The 24,484-nt window shown below is 45.2% G+C and overlaps 1 protein-coding gene across 4 annotated transcripts in view; it reads left to right on the forward strand.

Moving 5' to 3' along the window:
- The first annotated feature begins 2,757 nt into the window (after positions 1-2,757).
- Dab1 (DAB adaptor protein 1) overlaps positions 2,758-24,484 on the forward strand; it is a 376,411-nt gene continuing 354,684 nt past the window's right edge. For all 4 annotated transcript variants that reach the window (XM_055628810.1, XM_055628809.1, XM_055628811.1 and 1 more), the window contains exon 1: positions 2,758-2,897. The gene's annotated coding sequence lies outside the window, so the exon portion shown is untranslated. The remainder of the gene's footprint in view (positions 2,898-24,484) is intronic.

The raw sequence follows: 24,484 nt of genomic DNA on the forward strand, positions 1-24,484 counted from the left end.
GGCTTCTGTTCAGTAGCTTGCCTTTTTGCCCATCTTTGTGTTACTTATGCTCTGTCTCTGTCCACTGCAATAAGCTCTTGACACAGAGCTAGATGTACAGAACGAACCCTGTCAGTATTTGACGAATCAAAATGAACCATTCAGGATGTATTCTGGGAAATCTCATGAGTGAAGTGTTCTCTGCCACCATGGGAGAGCTGAGAATATAGAAGCACAGAGAGGTGGCCTGCTAGAGGGGAAGGAGTCCCAACAGATTTCAAAGTCCATGTTGTAAAGGTTATATGGGAAATACCTCAAACTGCCCATAATGGAATAAGTAATATATACAGCCTTGGTATTCTTATTACCTTGCTGTTTCTCTGAGCAGACGATGAAAGCACATTTATTGATTTTTTTTCCTTTATGCCATACTTAATACAAATTACATTGGTATTTTCAGAAGAACAGCACTAAAGCCCCACACCTTTTCTTTCAGATAAGCTATTTCTTGACATTTAGTGGAGTGACAAAATATTCCTTTAAATTTGGTTCCGTTTAACCAGAAAGGCCCTGAGGCCCAGAGCCGGCAGCTTGTGCCTATAACTCACACTTTCTTCCAGGCTTGAGGTAGGAACAGCTGTGGCTTGTTGCCCCTATTGGGTTTCATGGGAATTTGCCCAGTTTCCATGGTGGACTTTGTCCAAAACTGACTAGAGAGAGAAAGAGTTTTACATTCTCCTATATTTTATGGCTTGGCAAACTCAGTTGCCCAGTTCTCTCTGATGTCCGTAGCCTCAGTGTCAGGTGAAAACAGGAGGCAGGAGGCCAGTACAGGTCAGACCTCGGATGTGTTCTCTTACAATGCGTGTAAATGGAATGGAAGTTTCAAAGCTGTCCTTGAAACAGAGAATTTCAGATTTTGTTTTGGTAGAGTCTGTAAAAAGTCAAACTTGGATGAGATTACCGAAGGCATGGCATTCGAGACCCCTTAGAAATGAGAAACACCCACTTACACTCCTTTCCTCCACGACTTCTCAAATTTCTTTCTTTCCTTGTTGTTGACTTCAGGCACTTGTCTTTGTAAACACTGAAAGTTAAGTGTTTTCTTCCTCACAGCTGAGTTGTTCCTAGCCAGTCTCTACTTCTCACAGGTGTAGAACCGTACCTGGTGCCCAACTTCTCCCACTTTCTAGAACTTTTGTAAAAGTTGAAGAGAAATCTGGTGGGGATTCCCTGGTCCCACCAGGAGATTGACAGCCACCCCAGAGTAGATAGAAACCAACAAGAACAGAACACCTCTGATCAGCTTTTTCAGCAGATTGTATCCTGCCAATGACCTCAGGAATTTTTTTCTTTTCTTTATGTAAATTGCTATCTTTTCAGAGGTGCCTGACAGCTAAGTTTACAGGGCCTCCATTTGTACAGAGCTGTTATTATGGGATAAGTGTAATGGTTCGTGCATTTTGCAGAGGAGGGGAGGGTCTCCAGATGACTTTGTACGAACCAGCCACGGACCTATTGACTCCAAAAGCAGTGCATTAGGCTAAATATTTTTAGCCCATTGACTCTAGGGATAATAATACTAAATGCATCATTAAATTTTCATGGGTGAGTAACAGAAGCGATCAGAAAAAAAAAATATAATTCCCCCCCCCCCCAAAAAAAAAAAAACAAGCCACCACATTAGCGTTATTATCATCCAGCTGGAGGAGTGTGGCCCCCGAAATAAAGAGTAAACTTTAAAAGCAAGTGTTGCCTTCTCTTCCCTTTGCTCTTGGGCACCTGCTAGCTCCGGGAGACAGGCAGCAGGTGCCTTTTCACACTATCTTCTCCCACCAGGCATTCAAGCCCCTGGAGACTCCTGTGCCACACTGGCGTTGACAAAGCTGAAACCAATCTCAAGGTGGAAGAATTTCCGACTAATCCAATTATTTTTTGCCACTTGGTGTTCCTGAGATTCTTTGTAAGTTAGGACCTGAAGAGACTTCTTCAGCACAGCAGGTTCTAATTTATGGGCTGGTCTATTTGCTCTGAATTCTAAGACACGAGTAGGGAAAACAGTTAAATGGGGCCTGCGTGCCCTCAGGGGCACAGGACGCTGCCTGGAGCTGATGAAATCCTGACAGGTGCAAGCCAGCTTTGCCTGGGAAACGCCAATAAAAGGCGGGCAGAAGCCAGCCTGGGCGGTTGGGAGAGAGCGCCCCCTTCTGTCAAGGGGCGCGGGGCAAGAAGCTCGCCGAGCCTCAGCTTGGCCGTGTGCCCTCTCTACTAGGGTGCGTAAGGCTTGGCTCAAAGCAGACGCTGGAGAAACGGCGGAGTCCGGGAGGAGGCTGGTGCGGGCGGCGGAGGAGCGTGGCCGGCTCGCAGCGTGGCCCCCTCCGCGGTGAACCGCAGGGCGGGGACCCCGAGCTCTCGGCTCCGCTCCGTCCCCACTCTCAGGATGAGGGCCGAGCGCAGGGGCTGCAGAAGCGCGACCGCGAGTCGCGGCGCCCCCGCTCGCCCGCTCGCTCGCTCAACCTCTCGGTCCGCGCCGCGGCGACTCCTCTGAGCTGTCGAGCGCGTTCGGGCGGCGCACGGAGCGCCCCGGCGGGAGAGGGAGCCGGCGAGGACGCCCTCGGAACGCACGGCGGCCGGGAGCTGGCAGGTGAGCGGCGGGGTTGGCGCGGGGCGGGGGCCAGGGGAGGAGGCGGGTCCGCGCGCCGCACCGGGGGTGGGTGGGTGGGGGGTGGGGGACGGTCTCCTCCCCCTGCTCTGACGCGCGCCCGCGGCTTCCCGGGGAGGATGGACCCAGCTCGGCGCTCACCCGGGCTTCCCCGGGCTGGAGAGCGCGTCTGAGTGCGGGGCCGCCCCGCTGGGCATGGAGAGCCGCGTACCGGGCGGCTGCGGCAGCCGTGGAGAGGATGCTCCGGGGAGCCGAGGTGAGGGGGCGAGCCGGGGGTTGTGGGGGGGGAGACGGGGGAGGCACGCGGCGGACCCCGAGTTGAGCTCGCGCAGGTGGCTCGCGGGGACCCCCCGGCTTCGGCGAGCCCCGGTGGCTCGGCTGGGGCCCGCGAGCCCGGCTCCGGAGGAGGGCTTTCGCGGGGCCGCGTCTCCCGGGAGTTTGGCCGGAGGTGCTGGGCTCCGGCGAGTGCCGCAGTTTCTCCGTCCCCTCTCGCCACTCGCTCGCGGAGGGAGGCCACCCCGCGTCTCCTTCCCGGGCGCTCCCTACTTGTATCGCCCTACTTCTGAACACGCGCGGTCCTCTCCGAAGGCTCGCCTACCCAAGACCCTGTCTCCGGAACCCCTGGATCCTCCTCCCTCCCTCCGCCCCGGCTCAAGCCACCCCGAGGCTACCTCCTACCACTCTGAGACCTGCTGAGTTCTCCCCGAGCCCCCCCCCCCCCCCCCCCCCCCCCACCCCCCATTCAGTCCCCAGGCCCTTGGTCACCCGCCATCCCCTCGAAGCCGGTCCCCTTCTCCCACAACTCTGTGCCCCACGCTCCGTCTCGAAGGCGGCATCGGGATTTTCATGCTGGGGAAACTTTGATTCCCCACGGTTAGTCTCATAAAGGAGCCGTGCCACCCCGTCTCCGCCGCGCAGGGAGCCCAGGGTCGGGGAGTCCTGACTTGGGGGTGGTTGTGTTGGGGCGCCGGGGAAGGGACTTGGTGAGTCCACAAAGTGTATTTCCACACCCCGCTGGCCACTGCCTCCGCTGCCTGCGTCCCGCCGAGCGTGCTTGGGACCCCTGCCGGGAGGGTGCGTCTTTCCTGCACTTTTAAAGGCGCTTTTTTCCCTTTTCTTTCTTTCTTTCTCCGTTTTCTTTCGCGGGTGGTGCTAACGGACCCGTTGTCGGTGGGTAAAGAGAAAGCTGCTTGGCAAACGGGTGCCCCCAGGCTGCTGCGTAGTCCGCTACCAGACCCTCGCCAGGGTTTCACTGGTTGTCAACTGGCCCCAACCCCCAATCTGCATTACACAAGTCCTCATTGTTGGGGGGTCTGCGGGGTATTTCCGCCTGGGCCTGGAGAGTGAAGGCATGGGGTGGGGGCGGGGAGCCCGCGGCTCTAGGCGACCGTCAGGCGCTGGAGACGTGGAGAGCGCCGCGGCGCGGGCAAGTGCGAACCCGGACGAGTGTTTTCTGAGGCTGGGTGCGTGCCCGCGTGGGTCGGTGCCTGCGAGTGCGTTTGTGTTTCCGCGCACGCCTGTGTTTGGCAGAGAGAGAGAAAGAGAGAGAGAGACAGAGAGACAGAGAGAGAGAGAGAGAGAGAGAGAGAGAGAGAGAGAGAGAGAGAGAGAGAGAGAGATTGCAGAGGCCGGAGCGGGAGAGAGAGAGAGAGAGAGAGAGAGAGAGAGAGAGATTGCAGAGGCCGGAGCGGTGTTCTCTGCCCTGAGCTGGTCCGGCGGCTAGGCCTCCAGAAGGATGCTACCATGCCTCCCATTGCCAAGCCCTGGCAGGAAGAGCATCCTTGTCACAGTTTCCCCCTGTTCTCGCGTCGAGCTGGCCCATTAGGCACACTTTCACAATGTTGATGGTTTTGAATAAAGGCCTTGTGGGGGTTCCGCTGTCACTTCCCAACACTTAACTTGTTTTCAAGTAAGCATATAAATTAAAGGTGGTTTACGTTCAGAACCTCCTAATTATCCAGTTCACGTTTGTACATTCATGTGCCAATTATGGGCCTTCGGGAAATCCATAAAATTATAAACGATCCCACCCCCTGAATTAGCACCCATTGTTTATTATCTCCAAGATGAACAATTCTGGATGGAACCCTGAGTTGCGCAGGTTAGGTAGAGTACAAACGCCCCTTTCCCATCCCTTTCCTTCCCTGTCCTGACAAGGCTTGCTAGCTCTTCTGGAGACTGAAAGGGATCAAAGATTTTCCTGATTTCCCATTGAGCTGGGCGACCTAATCAAAGCTGTATAAAAGTCAACTTCTAAGCAATCAAATTGTCTGCTGCTGTCCTTGATTGAAACCCTGGCATTCAAATGGAGTATTGAAGAACTCTCAGAAATGGCTTTTGAAGTGCTATTGTTCTTTTCCATACACACAGGCTCTAGTAGAGGTTTAGGAAGTTCAAATGCAGTGATGTGAAAGGACAGACTTTGTAACTATTTGGCAACGCAGGATTTGCAGCGTTGAGAGAAGAGGCCAAAGTGGGAAGTGAAAACGTGTTGTTATTATAACCCGGTGGCTCTCAAGTGGAGTGGTGTTCCACTCATGAACTTGGCAATTAAATCTCCTAATGCATATTTAAAATGATTTTTAGTAGGATTCTCTTTGTTATTCTTTTAATAATTATTTTTTTTTTTTGGTGGTGGTTTGCTTAAGGTCTGAATAGGCTTATCTGAAACATTTAATCATGTTCATTGTACTTAACAGAAAAATCTGAATAAAAATTACTTATTGTTGATGAAGCTCATCTCACAGGCTGTTTCTCAGTATGTCTCATTTGCAAGAAGCACCATTGTGTGAGGCTGCAGGGGAGGGATTCTATCACTTATTGTTCGTTTTCTCCTCCCCAGAGCCACAGATGAAGCCTAGGCTTCAGTCCCCTTTGCCCTCCAAAGTCATTTTTCTTAAGCAGGTGGGTATTCGGCTTGGTTCGTGATCATGTACCCATCTAAAAATTGCATTTGGTAGATTCTCGAGGCTTGGAGCCATGCTGCAGGCAGACGAAGAATCTATTTGAGGCAGCATTTCATTTTGATAATTCACTCAAGTCAAACATAAAGCAGGGAAGCACAGTTGATGCCTTTTAGATGGCACTGTAACAGATAGCGTGCATTAAAGGGTGTTGTCAGAAACTTTAAATGTTATTTAGGACTCACTAAATCTTACCAGGCTCATTAGTCACTAGTGACAAAAGATGTACACTACTTAAGCAATTAAGAATAAATCATGTGACTTCTCACAACTTGGATGTTATCATCTGCAAAACAAGGCCCCACTTTGTGGGTTTTGGATCAGTTTTGGCACATAATAGGGTTTTAAGAGGATGGTAAATTTTAGTAATAGCATGGAAATTGGGTAAGGAAAATTGCTGCCTTTCGTAATTGGAAGGCTAGGCTTGGATCCACGTGTCTTCATTGTGACACGTGACTAGTCATTCCTTATAGTTCCAAAACAAGAATAATCTTCTTGAGTCCTAAAGGCCACACACACATCCTTCTCAGCACTTGGCACAAATTATCTAACTTCATCGTTCCGACATCCTTGGCCCCCTCATTCTTGTTTGTTGGATGGGGAGCAGGCACAGGGAAATCTGGCCATTGAGCTGAGACCACCTAGGAGTTAAGGGAATTGAAATCCACCTTCCCACCCTAGTCCCAGGATATACCCTGACCACAGGTAATGTTGCTCTGGACGGGGAAGGGGAATGAGCTACCTCCAGGACCGCTGTGAACTCTAATCTGGGCATGAGGAAATGGTAAGACCTCCTGTGAAAGCAGGTTCCAGATTATTTCCCAGTTTGCATTCAGCTAACACACGCGGGCGTGGCTTTATTACCAGCAAGCCATTGGAGCAATGGTTGCACTTTGAACACTTGTGACTTTGGTAGATTTTCTAGAAGGTACTGGTCGGTGCTGGGTCATAGCTGTCTCCTCTGTGGCAGTATTTATTAATCAGGTAATTAATCAGCAAGTAATTAATTGGGCAGCTAATTGTAGGGCATCATGGCTACTGTCTGTGACTGCTGTGCTAAACCAAAGCTCAGAGGAAGAGGTAGGCTCACAGCTGGTGTGGATTCTCCACAAGGGCTGTATCATCCACTTATAGACTTCAGCTGCCCTGGCTCTGCGAGCATTTCGCTGTGCTTTAGTTTTGGTTATGCTAAAGCGATAGTGTCTACTTCGTAACTGTTGTGAAGGATCAACAGAAAGTGCTTAAGACAGTGCCCGGCATGAACTATTACTATTGTCCTGCAGATGAGATAGAAATCCTTCCTCTTGGCAATGAACACATTCTCTCTTTTTGTGCCAGTTTTGCTAACCAGAGGTATGTTTCAAGATTGCTGGTGAGCAGTATATTTCCTGATGTTTTCCTGGAAGTGTGGCCTTAAGAATTCCCACTGTGTGAAAAGCAATCGTGGAAGTGCTGAAATAGTCATGCCATTGCCCCCTTCCATACTGATTCTGAGCAGAATAACATGCCTTTGATAGATTGAATTCTCAAGGTGGATAAGTCAGTTTGCCCTGTTCACAGATTGGGGCAGGATCTGGAGAGAGTCAGACTCCAAAAGACATAGGATTTTGCAGGTGAGGGGCTGTGTTGTAGCCCAGAGTCCACAGACTTTTCATACAGTGCTCCTTCTACCAGGCCAGATTGCCTTCTGTACCAGCATACAGAAGTGGCTTGAAAATATAAATAACACTTGGCTGGGAAGTTGCTGTCAGGCTAAGAGCAGGAACCAGCCAGACATTCTGTGCTGAGAAAGGAGTGTGAGTAGGAAATACACATTCATATCCATGAACACTAGCACTGTGTTCCATCTATGAAATGCATGTCAGGATACGAACTCGTGTAAACACAAAGCAAAACAGAGAAGCCCATTATGCCAGTTAATCACCTGAACATTCCCTGAGGTTGGAGAGCAAATGTTCAGTTTCTTTTTCTGTGACATTCCCTTTGTATTGTTCTTCCATTTAGTCCTCAGATACGAGGAGGTTTTGGTTCAGGAATCATAAAACTCCTTTGGCATCTATTTCATGAAATATGCAGCATATTCCATTGGAAAGAAATTGCCAGCTTGCTTTTATTATTATTATTTTATTTTATTTGAACCTGACATGTATAACCAATCTACAGTGCCAGTGGGGGATTCTCATAAAGTGCAAGGAAAACAGAAATAAAATTCTGCTGAATAGAAGAGCTCACAGCTCAAATGATGAAAGTTTGTGTGTAAAGGTGGGCTGTTTAGATTAGGGATGAGGATGAGGACTGGGTTTCTTCAGACAGCTACAGTTGGTGCACAGCTAACCCAGGTCCAGCAAGTGCGGACCGTCGGCAGGAGACTCACCACACTCCTTGTGTCTGCTCCAGGCTTCATCTCTGTCTCTCATTCTCTCTCTGGTCAGTCTCCTTCCCCTCCCACCTGGGTCATAATCTGTTACTTCACCAGCCATCAATTTAGTCCTTTCTCTTCCCCTGCCTCCCTGTCTCCCCTGGCTTCACTGTCTGTCTTTGTCTCAGGAAGTCTATGTCTAGTTTTTAATCTTTTTAGTGTTACGGCTGAAAAGAAAGACTGGCAAGCTACTGATCTGTGTTGGAGTGCTGTGGTTTGAGTGTTTTCCCAAAGCTCCTTGCATTGGAATTTGGCTGCTGGTTTGAGATATTCAGAGGCTGGGAACTTAAAACACAAATGTAGGTAGTGTCTGCGAGATGATTAGAATCCAGATCATTCTAGTAGAGGCCCCTTGATTCAACCCTTGTGCCTTTAAGGAGGAAGAGACACCAGAAGAGGCAAATACTTGCACCTTTCCCATCCTGTGCAGTGATGTAAGGTGCTTTGGGAATCTGGCAGCATTAATTGCCACATGCCATCCCGAGACCCGGACTTTCAGAATCATGAGCCCAAACAAACCTCTTCACATTGAAACTTACCCAGTCTATGGTAGTAGTATTAGCAACAGAAAATACATGAGTACACTGGACTTCTGGGCAGTTAAGGGAGGAAATTCTGGTCTTGTGCATAGGCATCACACCTATGCCCGTCAGTTCATGTTAACCGTATACCAGCTCTGTGCAAAATGCCGTGAACAGGACCAGGATGTAAAGGTGCATGCAGCTTACCATCAGAGAGTTCAATCTCATGCATGCATGACCTATACAGCATGAGGTGTGGTACAGACAGTATCTGTTTAGCCCTTGACACTTCTGGGGACCAGCGAGAATGTGGAAGCTGGTGTTTCATCAGGGCCTTGAAGTCTGACTAGGAGCTTCTCTGGGCTTCAAGGGAGTCCAGACTGAGTGAACTGCAGGCCAACATGAAGGGCTCAGGTGGATATGGTTATAAAGTAGAATATGTGGTTGAAAGTGTTTTCCATGGAGCATTCTCCTAGCTGAGCTCCAGGAAACAACAATGATCGCCAAGATCACATGGAGTAAATCAAGAGGAAGGGTACCCAGAGAGCAAACAAGCCCACCCTCGGTACTGTTCGAAAGGCAGGGTTCCCCTCGCATAGGAAGTTATGGTATGTCCTGATAGGTGAGAGGCTCAGAGGCTCCACCAGAGAAGAAAACCATGTAACTCATGGAGAATTTCCTTAACTCCTTCTTCATTTGTTAGGTACTCCAACATCTGAGACACAATCTATTTGAACAAAAGGGCGGCTTACTTTGAATGGTGCTATCAGATTTCAGTGGTTTTCTTTGTCTGTAGCTTTCGGGCAGGACATTGTGGTGGAGACCATGGGATGGAACCGCTGTTCACTTTGTGGTGGATGGGGAGCCCAGAGGAAGGGGGAAAAGGACAGGGTTCCCAGTATGCTCTTCAATAGCATGTCCACAAAGACCCAACCTCTTTCCCATTGATTTCATCTCCTGGTTCCACCACCTCCCATGGTCATTACAGGCTGCCTGTCTAGACTCTCAAGTGTGGGCTTCTAGGGGATCCAAATCCTAACATGAAATCCTCCGCTTTCAAGGCACCTTCCAGTCACTTATGAGGTAGACAGGGGGAAATGTTTGTGGGGAAAAACTAAGATTTTAAAACTATTTTCAACATGAAAACGACAGGTATGCTTTGAAATATAGGTGTGTCAGTTATTTTCTCATCACTGTGCTAACATATGCAAACAAAAGCAACTTAATGGAGGAAGGATTAATTTGGCTTACAGTTGTCAAAAACATGGAGAAATACCTTTCAACTGATGACCATTGTCTTTCTCTCCCAAACATATATGACATGGTAAAGAAGTACAACAAAAAGTTTAGGACTGCTGAATGCTTTTCAATAGCCTTTAGTTGGGTTGTTGGGGGAGAAGCAGCTCACTCCATTTAACCACTTGATTACTCTTCTTAACCCTTTCTTAACCCTGTGCACTGTCACAGTGACACAGAGTGGTGCTTTCCTGGAATTGTGGGTCACCTTACTCTAAGCAGCTTTGTATGTCTGCTCAGAGAAATCGAAACACAAACTGTCACTGTTCAAAAGTCCTCAGGTTTAAACCGGAAATGCATGCAGGTAATCCAATTGTGGATAAAGTCCAAGATGGGCTAACCATAGGCTGAATGCAGGTTCTGGTGTGTATTGCTGCAGTATAATCCCCAACGAATGCAAAAAGGTTACTGTAATGTACTCCTTTGGGAAGCTAAATAGATTTATAGGCTACAAAGAAGTTGGGTTCTTGCCAATCTTCAGCTTCCTAACTTCTTAATTTTAATGTAGCTGGATTTATCAATCTTTCACGGTTGGCACTTTTTATCTCTTGCTTGAGAAAGACTTTTTTCAAACCCTGATGCCATAAAATATACTCCTTCATTGTCTTCTAAAAGCTTTATTATTTTGCTTACCTATGTAGACTCTGTTACTCGTAAGGAGTGTTAGACATGAGGTGTGAAGCAGGAATTTAATTTTTCTTTAATATGAAAAAAAATCAATTTTGTTAGTGATTTTTAGAACCAGTTTCTAGAATGGTTTTTCCATTCTTTTTCTCAAACCTGTCCTTAGGATTGTAGCTTTATGGCAAGCCGTCATGTTTGGCAAGACAAATTCCCCACATTGTCCTCTTTAGAAGGGTCTCAGCTTCTCCCCTCCGTATATGTGATCATCATCTTTTAAGATTTCAGAAAAATACTCTTTAGAGTTGACTTACAGAACATTAAATTTATGGACCAAGAGTGACAACATTGTGATACTGAATCTTTGGATCTATAAATACAGCGACTCTATTTATTTAGTTATCTAATGTCTTTCAAAACAGTTGATAGTTTTTCCTAGAAGGAGTGTATTTTCCTGTTAGATTTGTTCTTCTATGCTACTGTTATTGCTATCTTTAAAAATTACATTTTCTAGCTATCTATTATGTATCTTTTATCATACAATACTTTATCTGAATCAGGAGAGGATAGGCATCAGTGTTTAGTGCGGGTTTTACTATGTATCAGGTGTTTTAGATATTTGCTTTTGATCTCCAGAACAGCCCTAAGATTAAGGCTGTGGCTCATTGTCCTCCTCTGCAGACTTACAGCGCTGGGGCCATTAAAAGTGTTGGTCCCAGTGGCCTGATGGGAATTCTGAGTGATGACAGGCTTATGGGATGGTAAACTGGCATTGTAGACAGTCATTTTGCTTACTGCTGGAAGTGCTGAAAAATATCTCTGGTTTCCCATAAGATTGTGAGGGGATGTCTGAGGGAAGATACCATTTCCTTCTGGTTAGATGTTGTGTTTGTCAGCCTTCTGTCACTGTGACAAAACATCCAGAAGAGATCAACTTGAAGGAGAAAATTGTCTTGAGGGCGAATGGTTTCAGAGCTTACAGTCCATAGTCATGGCATTGCAGGAAGCAGACACTGGAATAAAGTGGCTCGCCCTCTCGTGGGCAGAAATTGGGAGTAAGCAAGAGTAAGGAGAGGAGACAGAAGCTGGAAATGGCATATAGCCTTCAAAGGCACATTTCCTTTATTACTTGTTGCTGTGACAAAACCCCTAACAAAAGGCAATGCAGAAAAGGAAGGGTTTGTGTTGGTTCACAGTTTGAGGGTCCATTCTATGAAGGTGGGGAAGTCATCCTGTTGGAGTGTGAGGCCACTGGTCATAGTGCATCCATGGTTAGGCAGCAGGGAGAGATGAATTCTGGTGCCTGGGTGATACCCATAGCCCTGTTATTCAGCCTAGCCCCCAGCCCAAGCTATCCCGCTGGGATGGCTTGCCTCCTCAGTTAAGCCTCTCTAGAAATACCTACACGACACACCTACAACCTGATCTTGTAAGTGACTCTACTTCCATTCAGGTTGACAATGAAGGCTTAATCTTCACACACCCAGTGTGGCTCCCTTCCCAGGGCCAATACTCAGTTTTGAATAGTCCACTCAACTACGAATTCCTCAGTATTCACTGACTAGGCTATCTACCTCATGATCTACTCTTCTCTCAGTGCTCCATCACATTGCTGCACTGGGGATTAGTCCTTCGATACAGGAGCGGTTAGTGAGCACTTTCTGCCTGAGCCATACAGATGCTCAGGCTGCCATGAAGTTCTGGAGCTGTGGCTGGAGAGCCAGGCTCTGGCTGGGCTGTTGTGCTACACTTCAGGCAGGTGGGGTTGGTTTTCTTGCCTCCCTGAGGCTTAAGTTCTGGTGGACATCCCCAGCTTTAGCTTCTCATGTGACTCAGTTTTAATCAGCCCCACTTTAACTGAAAAGCTTCAGATCTAGGCAGTTGAAAACAGGTGTTTAGTTTTCAGGCTGAGCTGGAGGAGAGACCCACGTCTCCTTGCACCCAGACCAGGGCTCAGATTTTCAAATAGAGTGTGATGGCATGAGAGTGAAACGCTATTGAAAGGCAATATTATAGGTGGAAATTGTTGCCTCTCGTCTGTGAAAAAGGGCCTCATGGGAGAACTGAGTGGTCCCCATACAGATGACTATCAGTCAAACCTTTCTTCCCTTTTCCTCTCCCACCTCTGGTTCTTTCCCCTGTGCTTTGACTCTTTTCTCACTTGCTTCACCCTTTCTAATAAAATTTTCATTGTAGGTCAGGTATTCATTTCTTTCCCAAACTAACTCTTAAAACACCTGTATCATAGGATTTCAACCTCCTCCTTTCCGCTTGCCCTTCCTACCCACCCCCACATCTTATTATCAGCTGTTTCTTTGTGTCTCTGCAATGAAAGCAGTAGGTTCAGTATATTAGTTTAGGTTGACACGGAGGACTCTGTCACATATAAGACAAGCTTAAAGAAAAGATGACCACTTGGTTAACCCATTTTTCTGTTTGTTGTGTGTGGGTTCATGGGAGGCCAGAGAGCATTCTGTGCATACTGACTGCCCACATGCCTCGGTAGATAAGGAGGTCTTGATTTGTTTGCGTTGCCATACAAATCAAGAGGCTGGAAGAGGAGAGACTATAAGCAAGGTATAGGGGCTGGGCCCTCATTGGTCTCTTGAAAAGTAAAGGTCACACAGTGTAGGCTTAATCTCATCTTGGCACCCGGTTACTCTGTTACTTTTAAGGTGTATTGCTCTTCCCAGGCCTCTTGAGTGCAGGACTCTTAGCACCCCACTTCAAGATGACTTCACCTGCCTGGTCCAGATATGTCAATCTAGATTCCTCTAAGGATCAAGATCCCCGGAGGGCACTGTGCTTTATTATGCGCCCCCTTTGCTTGGAGGGGGCTTTTGGAAGGAATCCACCATTAATTCTTGCTGCATCTGAAGTCCAGCACAATGTTCTTAGAGTAGAGGGGAAAAGTAAACTGATTGGACTCCATGAAAACAAAATAAAGGCTTTCCATAGGCATTTCCTTTGGGGACAAGGTTTTAGCCCCTCATTTCCAACTGGTATTTTTGTCCTTCTCCTTCCTGTTTACTTCTTTCTCTTCCCTCCTTTCTTTCCTCTCCTCACTCCTTCTCGTCTAATTAAGACATCATTAGTGTGTGTGCGGCTCAGAGGGCAACTTGCAGGAGTCGATTTGGTGCCTCCACCTTGTTGAGGAAGGGCCGCTCTTGTTTCTGCTGTACCTCGTGCCCCAGGCGAGCTAGCCCTGAGCTTTCATGTGCTTCTGCCTTCACCTCGCGTCTTACATGGGAACATGAGAATTACAGGTACATATCCCTCATCTGGCCTTTTCCCATGGGTTCCATGGATTGAAGTCAGGTCCCCAGGCTTGTAGAGCTAGCATTTTTATGCTCTGAGCCATCTCATTGTCCCACTTCTCCCACATTTTCTTGTGCCAAAGTTGTGTCATGAAATCTCTAGTACCTGGCAAAGGCTTCCTTCTCCTAAAGGTTTCAGGTATGATTTTGCAAAGCTAATAGACTGTGGCTTGCTCTCTAGATGTCTGCCAATCATTGTGGTGGGGTGGGAAGCACGGGGGGGGGGGATACCCAAGAGGCAATGTCAAGCTTCTTTTCAAATCTCAGTAGACATGCAAATATTTTATATGTGTGATTGTTGGCCTTGATGATCTATAGCCAATAGAAATTAAAGTCTGTAACTCTTCCAGGCAGTCTGTTTCAGGGGCGAAGAGTACCCTTCATTTAACACCCTCCAAATAACAGATCTCCCTCAGCCCAAAACCGTGCCCCCCCCCCAAGCAGAATTCAATAATTTTAATGATTCGCTAATGGTGACGGTGTCTCGTCAGGATATCCACAGCAGGTAGCCTAACGGGAAGGAGCTAATAAAGGAAACAATTAGAAAAGTTAAAAGTGTTACAGCAGGAAAGGGCGAAGGTGAGCAAGAGCAGGAAGCCAGCCAGCCTGGACCTGCAGGTACCAGGGTCTCTGTGGTGTATCTGAGGCTGGAGGGGCTCTGAAGAGCTTCTCAAGTCAGCAGTAGCACTGGAAGACAGGCAGAGGCAAAACAGGCTGTGAGATGGGAGTGGGTGGCACACAGGGATGGGCTGGACCCCTGGAAGACTCAGCCATTCTGGAAATGCTTCCCGGAGACAGAAAACAGGGAGATATGCTGGCTTCTTTTCCTTCCTCCTGCCCCCTGCCAACCTTTCCCAAGAAATCAAACCACAGTACATCCTGAGAAACGTAGTTGAGGCCGGCTTCCTGTAATGCCCAACAACTCGGGAAAAGCATTTGAAATGATCCAGTAGAAAGAGACAAAGGTTTTGTTCCCATGCTAGGGAAGGACAATTGTGATGCCTGACCACATAGTCTGCGATCACAGCGTATATGTGCTTCCCTAGACTTCATGGTATAGGTGGATCAGACCGTCCCTACCTGGCACATGACTCTGTCTGCTGCAGAAATGTTTGCTGTTATTGCAGAGTTGCAAGAAAGCAGCCACAGGAAGCACTTGGTTTTGGTTAGCTCTGTATCCCTCCTTTTTCCATGTCCTCCCTGAAGCCTGCCTGTCCTCATGACAGCAATGGCGCTGACTCTGCTCCCAGTGGATCTATCTTGCCGCAGTGGGTCCTGGTGTGCTGGTGTCCTGGTGAGTGTGACCACTGCTAGGTTATAAAGGCCCTAGGCTGGACCTGACCTGACTGGTAGAAGTCAGCTTGCTTTGTGTTTCTCATTTCTTTCTGTGGTGCTTACTGGCCATGTGTTTTGCTTTGGAAGCAGTGAGGAATTTATTTGATTACAGGGTGTCACCACAAATTTGGGTAAGGACAATACAAATAAAAAGTAAGAGGCATAGTATACACAGACTTGTCTGAAGTCCAACATAAAATCTGCCCCCCGAGTCCAACTGGGTAGCACAGAGTTGGGAGAAGGTTTGTAAACTGTGTCTCAACACGATAGAGAAGGGATGAATGAAACTGTAGGTCAGTGGCATGTGGCTTTTAGTACAGTGGTTGAAGTATACACCAAGACCCCCTAAAATCATGGAATGTCAGAGCTGGATGGGTCCCTGTGGTCTGGCAGGACAGCACACCCATTCTGTAGATGAGGAGACCATTTAAGGAGGAGTCCTGGTACCTATGTTGTAAGCTTGGGTTTCTTGCAGAAATCAAGCCATTGGCTTACCCTTGGCAGGATGAATATCCCGTTAGGTCTGATTCTTTGATTGTATACATTTAGACCTTTAAGTGCTGGATAGAATGAAGGAAAAATCTTGGGCAGCTAGATAGTAGCTGCAGAAATCTGACTATCATGTGGTATTTCACATTTCTACACATACACACACACACACACCTTCCACATACACACCCTACTCACTTTCCAGAAGTCTTCTCCTGCAGTATTCAGGACATGAACAGCGTGGGTAGTAAAGCCACTGCTACCTCATCTAACAGGAGGTCAGCCCAAGCCCTGGCCAATGACTAGTACTGTGGCCATAGACAAACCCTTAACTTTCTGAGCCTTCGTCAACAATGATTGTTGTGGGAGTTTGTTTGTTTGAGACAGGGCCTCACGTGACTCAGGCTGGGTTTGAGTTTGATAGGTAGCTGAGGATGGTCTTGAACTTCTGTTTCTTCTGCCTCCACCTACCAAGTGCTGAGACTGCTGGTGTGCATCACAATTGTCTGGGTTCGTGGGGATTACAGCCAGGGCTGCACATGCATGCTGGGCAAGCATTATACCAGCTGAGCTTCCTTCCTGGAGCTGTGTTTATTTTGCAACTGAAAATAAATAACCCACTCAGCATGATTAGATTTGTGCCTGGTGCACATTCGGGCCACCAATGGTAGCCCTTCCATTCCTTACCTTCCACCTCCAGAAACTTAGAATCTGTTGCACGCAGCCACACTGATCTTTCCGAGAAGAAGAGCTGCTTCCCCATGTGCAATGACAGACCTCTGTGCCTTTGTAGCAGTTTGTAAAAATGGCTTTGGTGGGGGAGGGGCTTGACTTAATGCCATGTGGGCTACATTTTTCTCTTTCTGTCCCAAGAACCAGGTCGTGGTTTGTTGTGACCTAGGTGGCCTTCATTGTTTTCACAAGTTAGGAGGCAGTTTGATATTTATTTGCTCCAAAACCCACTGGAGAGAGGGAACAACTACCACCCCAAACACAATTTGCTACAGAGAGCAATGTCATTTGTTGTCTGCCCACATGGGACTTTGCAGGCTACAATTCATGTTGGAGATGAATACAAAAAGCTTTTCTTTTTTTTCTGACTATTTTGCAAGATACATAAAACCATATTCCTAGGGAAAGTTTATTAATCCATAACTTATAGAAAACTCCAGAGGAAGGAGATATGAGAGATGCTCTGTAGGTAAAGACATCAAGCATGTCACAGCTAGAATTGAATTCTGCATATATTGTTCAGAGAGCCGTCTTCTGAGCATAGAACAGGTACTAAGATCATGATGACTGCCACCCAAACAAGTCATTATTCCACTTTATACTTAAAAGGAAAGGATGTGAAAGACTGGAACATGCAATGGAAAGATGCAGAATAATCTCTGTGGGTGGGGTCCCAACCCTCTTCCTCCCCTAGGGTACACCTTAGTTATATTCACAAAAAGCCGTGTTTGGACTCTTGGCTTCTGTGCCTGCTGGGTCTCTAGGGTTGGTCAGGTGGAGGTGGGTGCATTTGGCAGGGGTGGTGATCACGATGAGGGGGAGGGACATGGCTACTTCATTGTCCATTATAAGAAGTAAAGATTTGTATGAAATGATTCTATGCCTCATTACCTCATCTACTTATCTAGTATTTATTGAGTCCATATACACTCCTGTGCACAATGATCTGCTCTGTGGATATGACCATACAAAAAAAAAAAAAAAAAAAAAGACACAAGTTCTCTAGAAATAAGTAGTCAGAGAAGTGCAAGGAAATAACCTGGTGACTCAGTACCATGGAAACTCAAGGGGTAGATTTTGCTCGAATTTGGAAGGTTTTGCATCGAAGTTAAGGATTTTGAGTGTGAGCTGTTTGTGTTGAGCAACAACGGATGATATGTGTGGCAGAAACTGTACTTACCCTTCTGAGTGCGTACAGTCTACTACAGAAGACAAGATTTCCCGGGTCAGAGGGCTCTCATGATGGCAGTGGAATGCACCATTGTCTATGGAGAATGCTGAGCAATTTGGGACAAGTGGGTCCTAGAGTACGTGTGTAGCGTGAGAATGCAGGAGCCAAGGAAAATGAGGCTGAAAGGTCATCAGAACCAATAGTGCTCCCTACGTCTTAGAGGTGTGATCTTTGCCTTTCTAGATTCTCCTCTTGCCCAGAGTGAAGGAGCAGACTGTGGAAAAATAAGTTCATTTGGATTTATAATGAATCTGTGTGTATCAGGTGTGGTGTATATTAATTGTCTTAGAAATTTCTCCTGCTGTAAGAACTAGGAATTCAGGTGCCCTCAAGGATGGGCTTCCTTGAATGAAACAGATGAGAAGGACCACTGTGCAGCTCAGTCAGTGGCTACTATAGGGAATGTTGGACTGAGGCAGGATAAAATAGAGAGAGAGAGAGAGTGTGTGTGTCCTCTGAAGATCAGGCACTAAATTAGTTAAACGAGCAAGCAGCAAATATGTTACAGTGGTTAGCTTATGCAGCACCCTCTGGTGAATTCTGGCTTCTTCTTCATAAGTAGTAGGTTGTGGCTATATATAAAAGCACAAGCAGAAGTTTAATCAATGTCCAAAGGGGACAAGTCAGACTGTTCCTTAGGAAATGGCGAAATTTCTGCAAGAGAGTTGAAATTGGTGGAAATTGGCTCTTGTGTATTTATTTCCTCAGTCACCTTGTTTGTCTTTTGTGATTAAACATTGCTGATACGTGGTAAAAGCTTGAGCAGAGCCCTTGTCCACAGCGATGCTGGCATGCTCTTTGCTGTTGGCCCGGCAGCACAAAAGTCTGCCTTCGCCTCTGCTGCAGCCACCGTAATTAAGCCCCTTATGTTCTGCTCTCAAGCCATATCCTTGCCAGTGTGTCAAATGAGTAGTCTTAGGGCCTTAATGACAGTGTTGCCTGGCTTCCTCATTGAGGGTTGAGACTCCCCAGCCACTGAAATATGCACATTGCAATCCAGAGTCGAGAATACCAGCAACTTAGTAGTTACTGTGGAATTGAGTGAATGTCATAAATATTTATTTATCTTTTTCATAGCTGGCATAAAAATGTTAGGATATAAAAAAGTTGTTCAGTATAAAAACAACAGGAAATTCATTGGCTATACATCTCCCGAATGCGTGTGTCTCTTCAGGTTTTCATTAGCGTCTAGCAATATACTTTGAGAAATTAGATTTGAAGTGAAGCTCTGGCAGAATATGAAAGAGCCCAGTGCTGTAATTAACCCATTTTAAGCAAGGATCCAGGCACACAGCAGCCTGCTGTTAACTGTGTAGTGGCTCAAGCCAAGCTGAATATGTTCTTCTTTGACGACTTTTAAAGATAAACTCCATGTTAAGTGAATTTGGAGAGTGCAGGGGAGCATGAAACTGGGGGAAAGGTCACTCATACTATTTCTACCCAAAGGCATCCTGTGTTCCTCTTTTGAGCAATGGAGATAAAGGTGCTGTGGTGCTATATATCAGCAGCAGCACGTTTCAGGTTACTCAATTTTGCCAAGTTCTATTTCTCTCGTCTGTAAAAGGCAAAGTTCATATCTATAGCTCTGCTATTTTATGGGGGTTTTCTTAGGGGGCTGTATTTTAAGGGATTCATGTCCTTTTCTTTTAGACATTTTTAGTATACTTGGTAAACTAACAGAAACCCATTTAATACAACGGATGCAACTCAATAGTGACCCAAAGCAAGAGAGCCAAGTATAACATACAGAATTACCAGTTAAACCCAATTAAAACATTGAAGGAGTTAGGTTGTGTTGTTTGCTATGGCACTGGGAAGAACACCCAAATGTGACTTTGTTCTGGATCATTATGATCATAGCATTCGTTATTACTTTACTTCTCCTTGATACCCATCACCTCTCCCTCTTGTCCAAAGGGAGTGACATGTGATCTCACCCATGTCATATCCCAGATTTTAGGCAATAAACATTGATATGAGTACATGGAATAGAGTGTCTTAGATCAGTTCAATGTTTGGCTGATTGATTTGATGTTTTGATGGCTTTAATTGATTGATTAATTGATTGGCTTATTGGTTGATTTTATTTGATTCAGTGGGTCTGTGTGTTGAAATTCTTAGAGAAACAGAACTGATAGAATGAGTATATGTATATATATGAATAAACACACACCCACATATATGTGTGTGTATGTATATGTATACATATGTATATATATGTATACACACACGTGTGTGTCTGTGTATCTTATAGGTTGTGATCTGTTCCAACAATGACTGTATCCTAATGGAAAATCCAAGAATCCGGTAATTGTTTGGTCTGTGAGGTGGCATGTCTCGGCTGCTATGTGCTGACTATATGTTGAAATCCTGATGAAATAGGCTCTAAAACCAGTGATGGAACAAACGTGCTAACCATTAAGTATGAGGACAAGCAAGCAAAGACGAAGATCTTCCTTTTCTAAGCCCTTCATTTAGGCTGTCACCACAATTTGTGGCCCAGACCAACTCAAATTATCCAATCAAGAAAAATCCCTCAGAGGGATTTTTACCTAGCAGCTTGTGTTTTAGATAATTCCAAATTCAAAAAAGTTGACTACCAACAACCACAAATAACCATCACAGTCTGATTTATTTTATTGGTTGAACCATCTGTTTGGTTTATTGATGGATTTGAATGATAAGTAGAATTCAGGAGTCTTATGAGTCTCTCTGGTTCTGGGCCTTTTTGCTTTTGTTTTTGTTTTGAGGGGTGGGGAAGACTCTTTCAATCTCATTATTTGATATAGGTTTCTTTTTTAATTTAATTTTGGAGGTTGATGATATGTTTAGAAATTTGTTTCCTCTAGGTTTTCCTCTTTATTGGAATAAAGTTTTAAAAGTATTTCCTAATGATATTAGTCTCCTATTTCATTTATAACTTTATTACTTTTGTTCTTGCCTCTCTTTGATTAGTTTGGCAAAAGCCTGATCTTTTCAAAGAATTCATCATTTATGGATTCTCTTCACTGTTCTTTTACTTTCCATTGCAGTAATTTCTGCTCTGCTCTTTATTTTTTATTTTCATCTGCTAATTTGAGATTTAGATGGTTTGTGTTCTTATATTTCCAAGACCTTGAAATGCATCTTTAGAAGTCTCTGTTTGTTGTTATTTAGTTTTTAATATGAACCCATAGCTATGAAGTTCCCTTTTAGAACTGCCTTTATAAATCCTAAAAGTTTAAAAAAACTTCTATTTTCAGTTTCATTGGATTCTAAAAAGCTTTTAATTTCTTGATTTCTTCCACATCATTCAAGAAGTATACTGTCCAGTCTTCATGTTTCTGTGAAGTTGTTGTAGTTTCTCTTGCCTTCTAGTTTTACTCCATTTTGATTTGATAAGATCTAGTAAATTATTTCAGTTGTACTTTGTTAGATCTTGGCATACAAGGCAGCTTGTGGTCTATTTTGGAAAAAGCTCTATCCATGGGCTGCTGAGCAGAATGTATATTTATCAGCTGTTGGGTGGAATATTTTCTTCCTGAAGGTTTAGTTCATTTGATGTAAGACACAGTCTAAATCTGAAGTTTCTTTCTTGCAGTTTGTTTGATAAGCCCTCTATTCACGAGAATTGGGTATTAAAATGCCCATTATTTAAACCTATCTATTGCCTCTATGTCCGATAATGTTTACTTACTGAGATTTAGTATGCCAACATTTGATGTCTATGTAATTATAATAATTATAACATTCTTGATGGAGTATATACCCTTTATTAATATGGAGTGACTTTATTTTCTCTGGTTGAGTTTGAAGTGTGTTTTGATAGAAATAAGAATGGCCACTCTTCCCTGCTTCCAGCTTCCATTGTGTGGTATATAGACTCAATCTTCTGACATTTGTCAGTAGGCTGTGTCTCCTGCAGAAAGCCAATGGTTGGATCTTACTTTTCCATTTAGTCAACTAACTACTCTGTGTGTTTTACTTGAAAAGTTAAGACCCCTAACATTTAGAGTTATCATTGAGAGATATTTGATAATTTCTATAAACATTTTCTTGTTTTTCTGTTAGACTCACATATCGTTTCTTATGATTTTTTACCCACTTTATTTATCCTAGAGATTTGCTAGTTTACCAGGTTGGGCCTGCTCGATTCTTCCTAATTCTCATGGACTAATTTAGTCTTCCTGTGAGATATATTCTTTCCTGGGCTTGCATGTTATGCCATTTCCCTCCACTGTGTAGAATTTCTTTGGGTCTCTTCTGTTTTTGCGAACTTGTGCTCATCAATTGCTTTTGCTTTTTGCTTGTCTTGGGAGGTCTTTATTTCTCCACCAACTAAAGAAAAATACTTGGTGGCTATGGGAATGTTGTTTAGCTTGTATTTGCTTTAAGGGCTTGAACTCTGGGTAGTCAGAGTTTCTCCTGGAAGATCTAATGTGATTCTTAGTCTGCCTTTGTAGGTAGTAAGTTGGCTTTTCTTTCCTCTTGCTGCTCGAATACTCTTTCTTTCTATTGTTTTAGCATTTTAATGATGAGGTGTCAGAGAGTGACTCTTCTCCAGTCATTTCTAGTTGGTGTTCTAAATGCTTCTTGCACTTGTATGCTTACTCCTTTCCCTAGACCTGAGAAAGTTTCTGCTACACATTCACTGAATAACTTTTCCTGTATCTGGTTTTAACCTCGGCTTCATTTTCCAAGTGGTGATATTTAGGCTCAGCCTCTTTCTTATATCTCAGAGTCCTTAGAAGCTGTCATCCTACGTTTTTTCCCCTTTATTGTTGTCTGAATGTAACACCCCTCAACTTTGTGCTCACTCTCCAGTACTCTTTGTTCTGCTTCATCTTGTGTGTTGATGATGTTTTCCATTTGGTTCTTGTGATTGATTGACTCTTTTATTTTCGACATTTCTGTTGGGTTATTTCCTAGAATTGCAATTTCCTTGCTGAACTCCCCCCAACCCCCGCCCCATGCTATTGCACTTCTCATCTGTTTTGCTAACATCCTGGTCTACACTGCCGGCGTTCTGATCTAGGTCCTGAATTGATTTCCTTCCTTCACTCATCTGCTTGTTTGAATCCACTTTGAAGTTGTTGGACATTTTGAAAGGTTAGATTTCAAATTCCTTTCCTGGCATTTTGCTTGCTTTCATTATCTTTGGCTTCAGTTATCAAGGCATCTTGGACTTTTTAGGAGCATCACCTTGCCTTGTTTTTTTTCACATTCTTTGTTTTATGATTTCTGCACCTCTTGGGATGGATTTGCCTTTTAGTTTGCTTTTTCTTTTCTTTTCTTTTTTTTTATTTTTCTCCACTCTTTTGTGTATTTATTTATTTAATGTGGAGCCTCTCAGTGATCTTTCCCTGGGCCTATGATCCTAGCTGCTCTGTAGACCATAGAAGGAGATTGCAGTGATGGCAGGGGTGGTTTGACCTCAAACCCGGTGAAAATAAAGTGAGAGGAAATGGGTACTTCAGATTATTAAAGCTTGCTACGGCTGGGGCTCATGCCTGTCATCCCAGGAGTCAGAAGGCAGATGCAAGAAGACTACTTCTACTTTGAGGCAGCCATGGGCTACCTAGGGAATTCCAGGCCAGCGTGGAACATAAGAAAGTGAGATACCTTGTCTGCAACCACACCAAACAGGAAACAGACAAAAAGGCTAGCGAAACGCAAATCTGACACTAAGAGGCCCAAACATGCAACAACAGGGAAAAAGGACAAGAGAGAGAGGTAAAGCAAGAGAGAGAGATGTGGATGGAAGGTAAGGAACATAGAAATAATAACAGTAGACTCAGGTATGAGCTCCCCTGCCTCCTGACTTGTCTGTTGAGGTAATTTGGAGGACGGGAGCATAGCTGCTGGTGTCTAGGAGGTTCAGAAGCTTAGACCAGAATGGTCGAATGCAGAGGTCCTCCGAAGCTCAAACAGGTTAGAGCAGTGTCTTACCAAGCGTCCCTGTCTGTCTTCACCCTGAGCTGAATTCCTGTGCAGGAGTCTGCCTCTGGTAAGAGTCTCCTCTTCCAACATCTGAGGCCCTCTGCGATTACCCCGTTCTGCCAGCTGTGCGTAGTCTTCCATATTTACTGAATAGCCAAGCTTTGCAGGAACAGATTTCTTTGTCTAAGGTTCTAAGGGGATCACACCCTCACTTGTATTTACCTTTGCAGCTGGGCATCCTTATCTTTCCAGGGTTCAAGTTGCCCCTCTAACAGCATCACACAGTCTTTGTCTGGGCATTATCTGTGTCCCCTGAGTTAGTGTCAAGTCAGTTCTCCTGAGGTTTCATATGTTTTTCAGGGCTATCACTTTCTTAGTCAGCGGTGGAGGGGGAAGCTTTGAGGTTTGGAAATACGGCTGGGCTGCACAGCTTCTAGTCTTCCCACAGAGTGGTCTGTCTGCAGAGTTTTTCTCAGGACCTCTTGGCTCCTTGATAGACAGCATGTTATAGCTGGAGTTGGGCCCATCCCCCCACATAGACTTACTGCAGCTTGCAAGTCTGCCTTCCAAAATGTTTAGGTTACCAAAGCAAACCCGTGTTTGCATATGTAAAACTTAAGCAGAGGGAAGGGGGGTCAGACAGGCATCGAGTTCGTGTTCTAAGTTCTGCTTCTTTGAACATTAAGCTCGACAGTGCACTTAAGTAATTAACTACTGCTTGACACATAGGAAATATTAGAAAACTTAGACACTATGACTCTCTTTCTATGGTGTACATATTTTTACTCTGTGACAGTCAGCATGTCAGTATCCTGTTACCTTTTGTTTAAGACAAAATTACTCCCCTCATCTCTCTACAGAGCACTCTCCAGATGGCCTTTTGGCAGGTATAGAGTGTTTACTTATGTGCTTCTATCAGAATTTAAGCTCCCCTTTGGAGATCTAAGTTGGTGCTCAATCTTCAGCATCTTCATGCACTAACATTTGGTGGCAGCTCAGT

The sequence above is a fragment of the Psammomys obesus genome, unplaced genomic scaffold (genome assembly GCF_907164565.1).
Source record: "Psammomys obesus unplaced genomic scaffold, mPsaObe1.curated_primary_1811, whole genome shotgun sequence".
In the NCBI taxonomy this organism is placed as follows: Eukaryota; Metazoa; Chordata; class Mammalia; order Rodentia; family Muridae; genus Psammomys; species Psammomys obesus.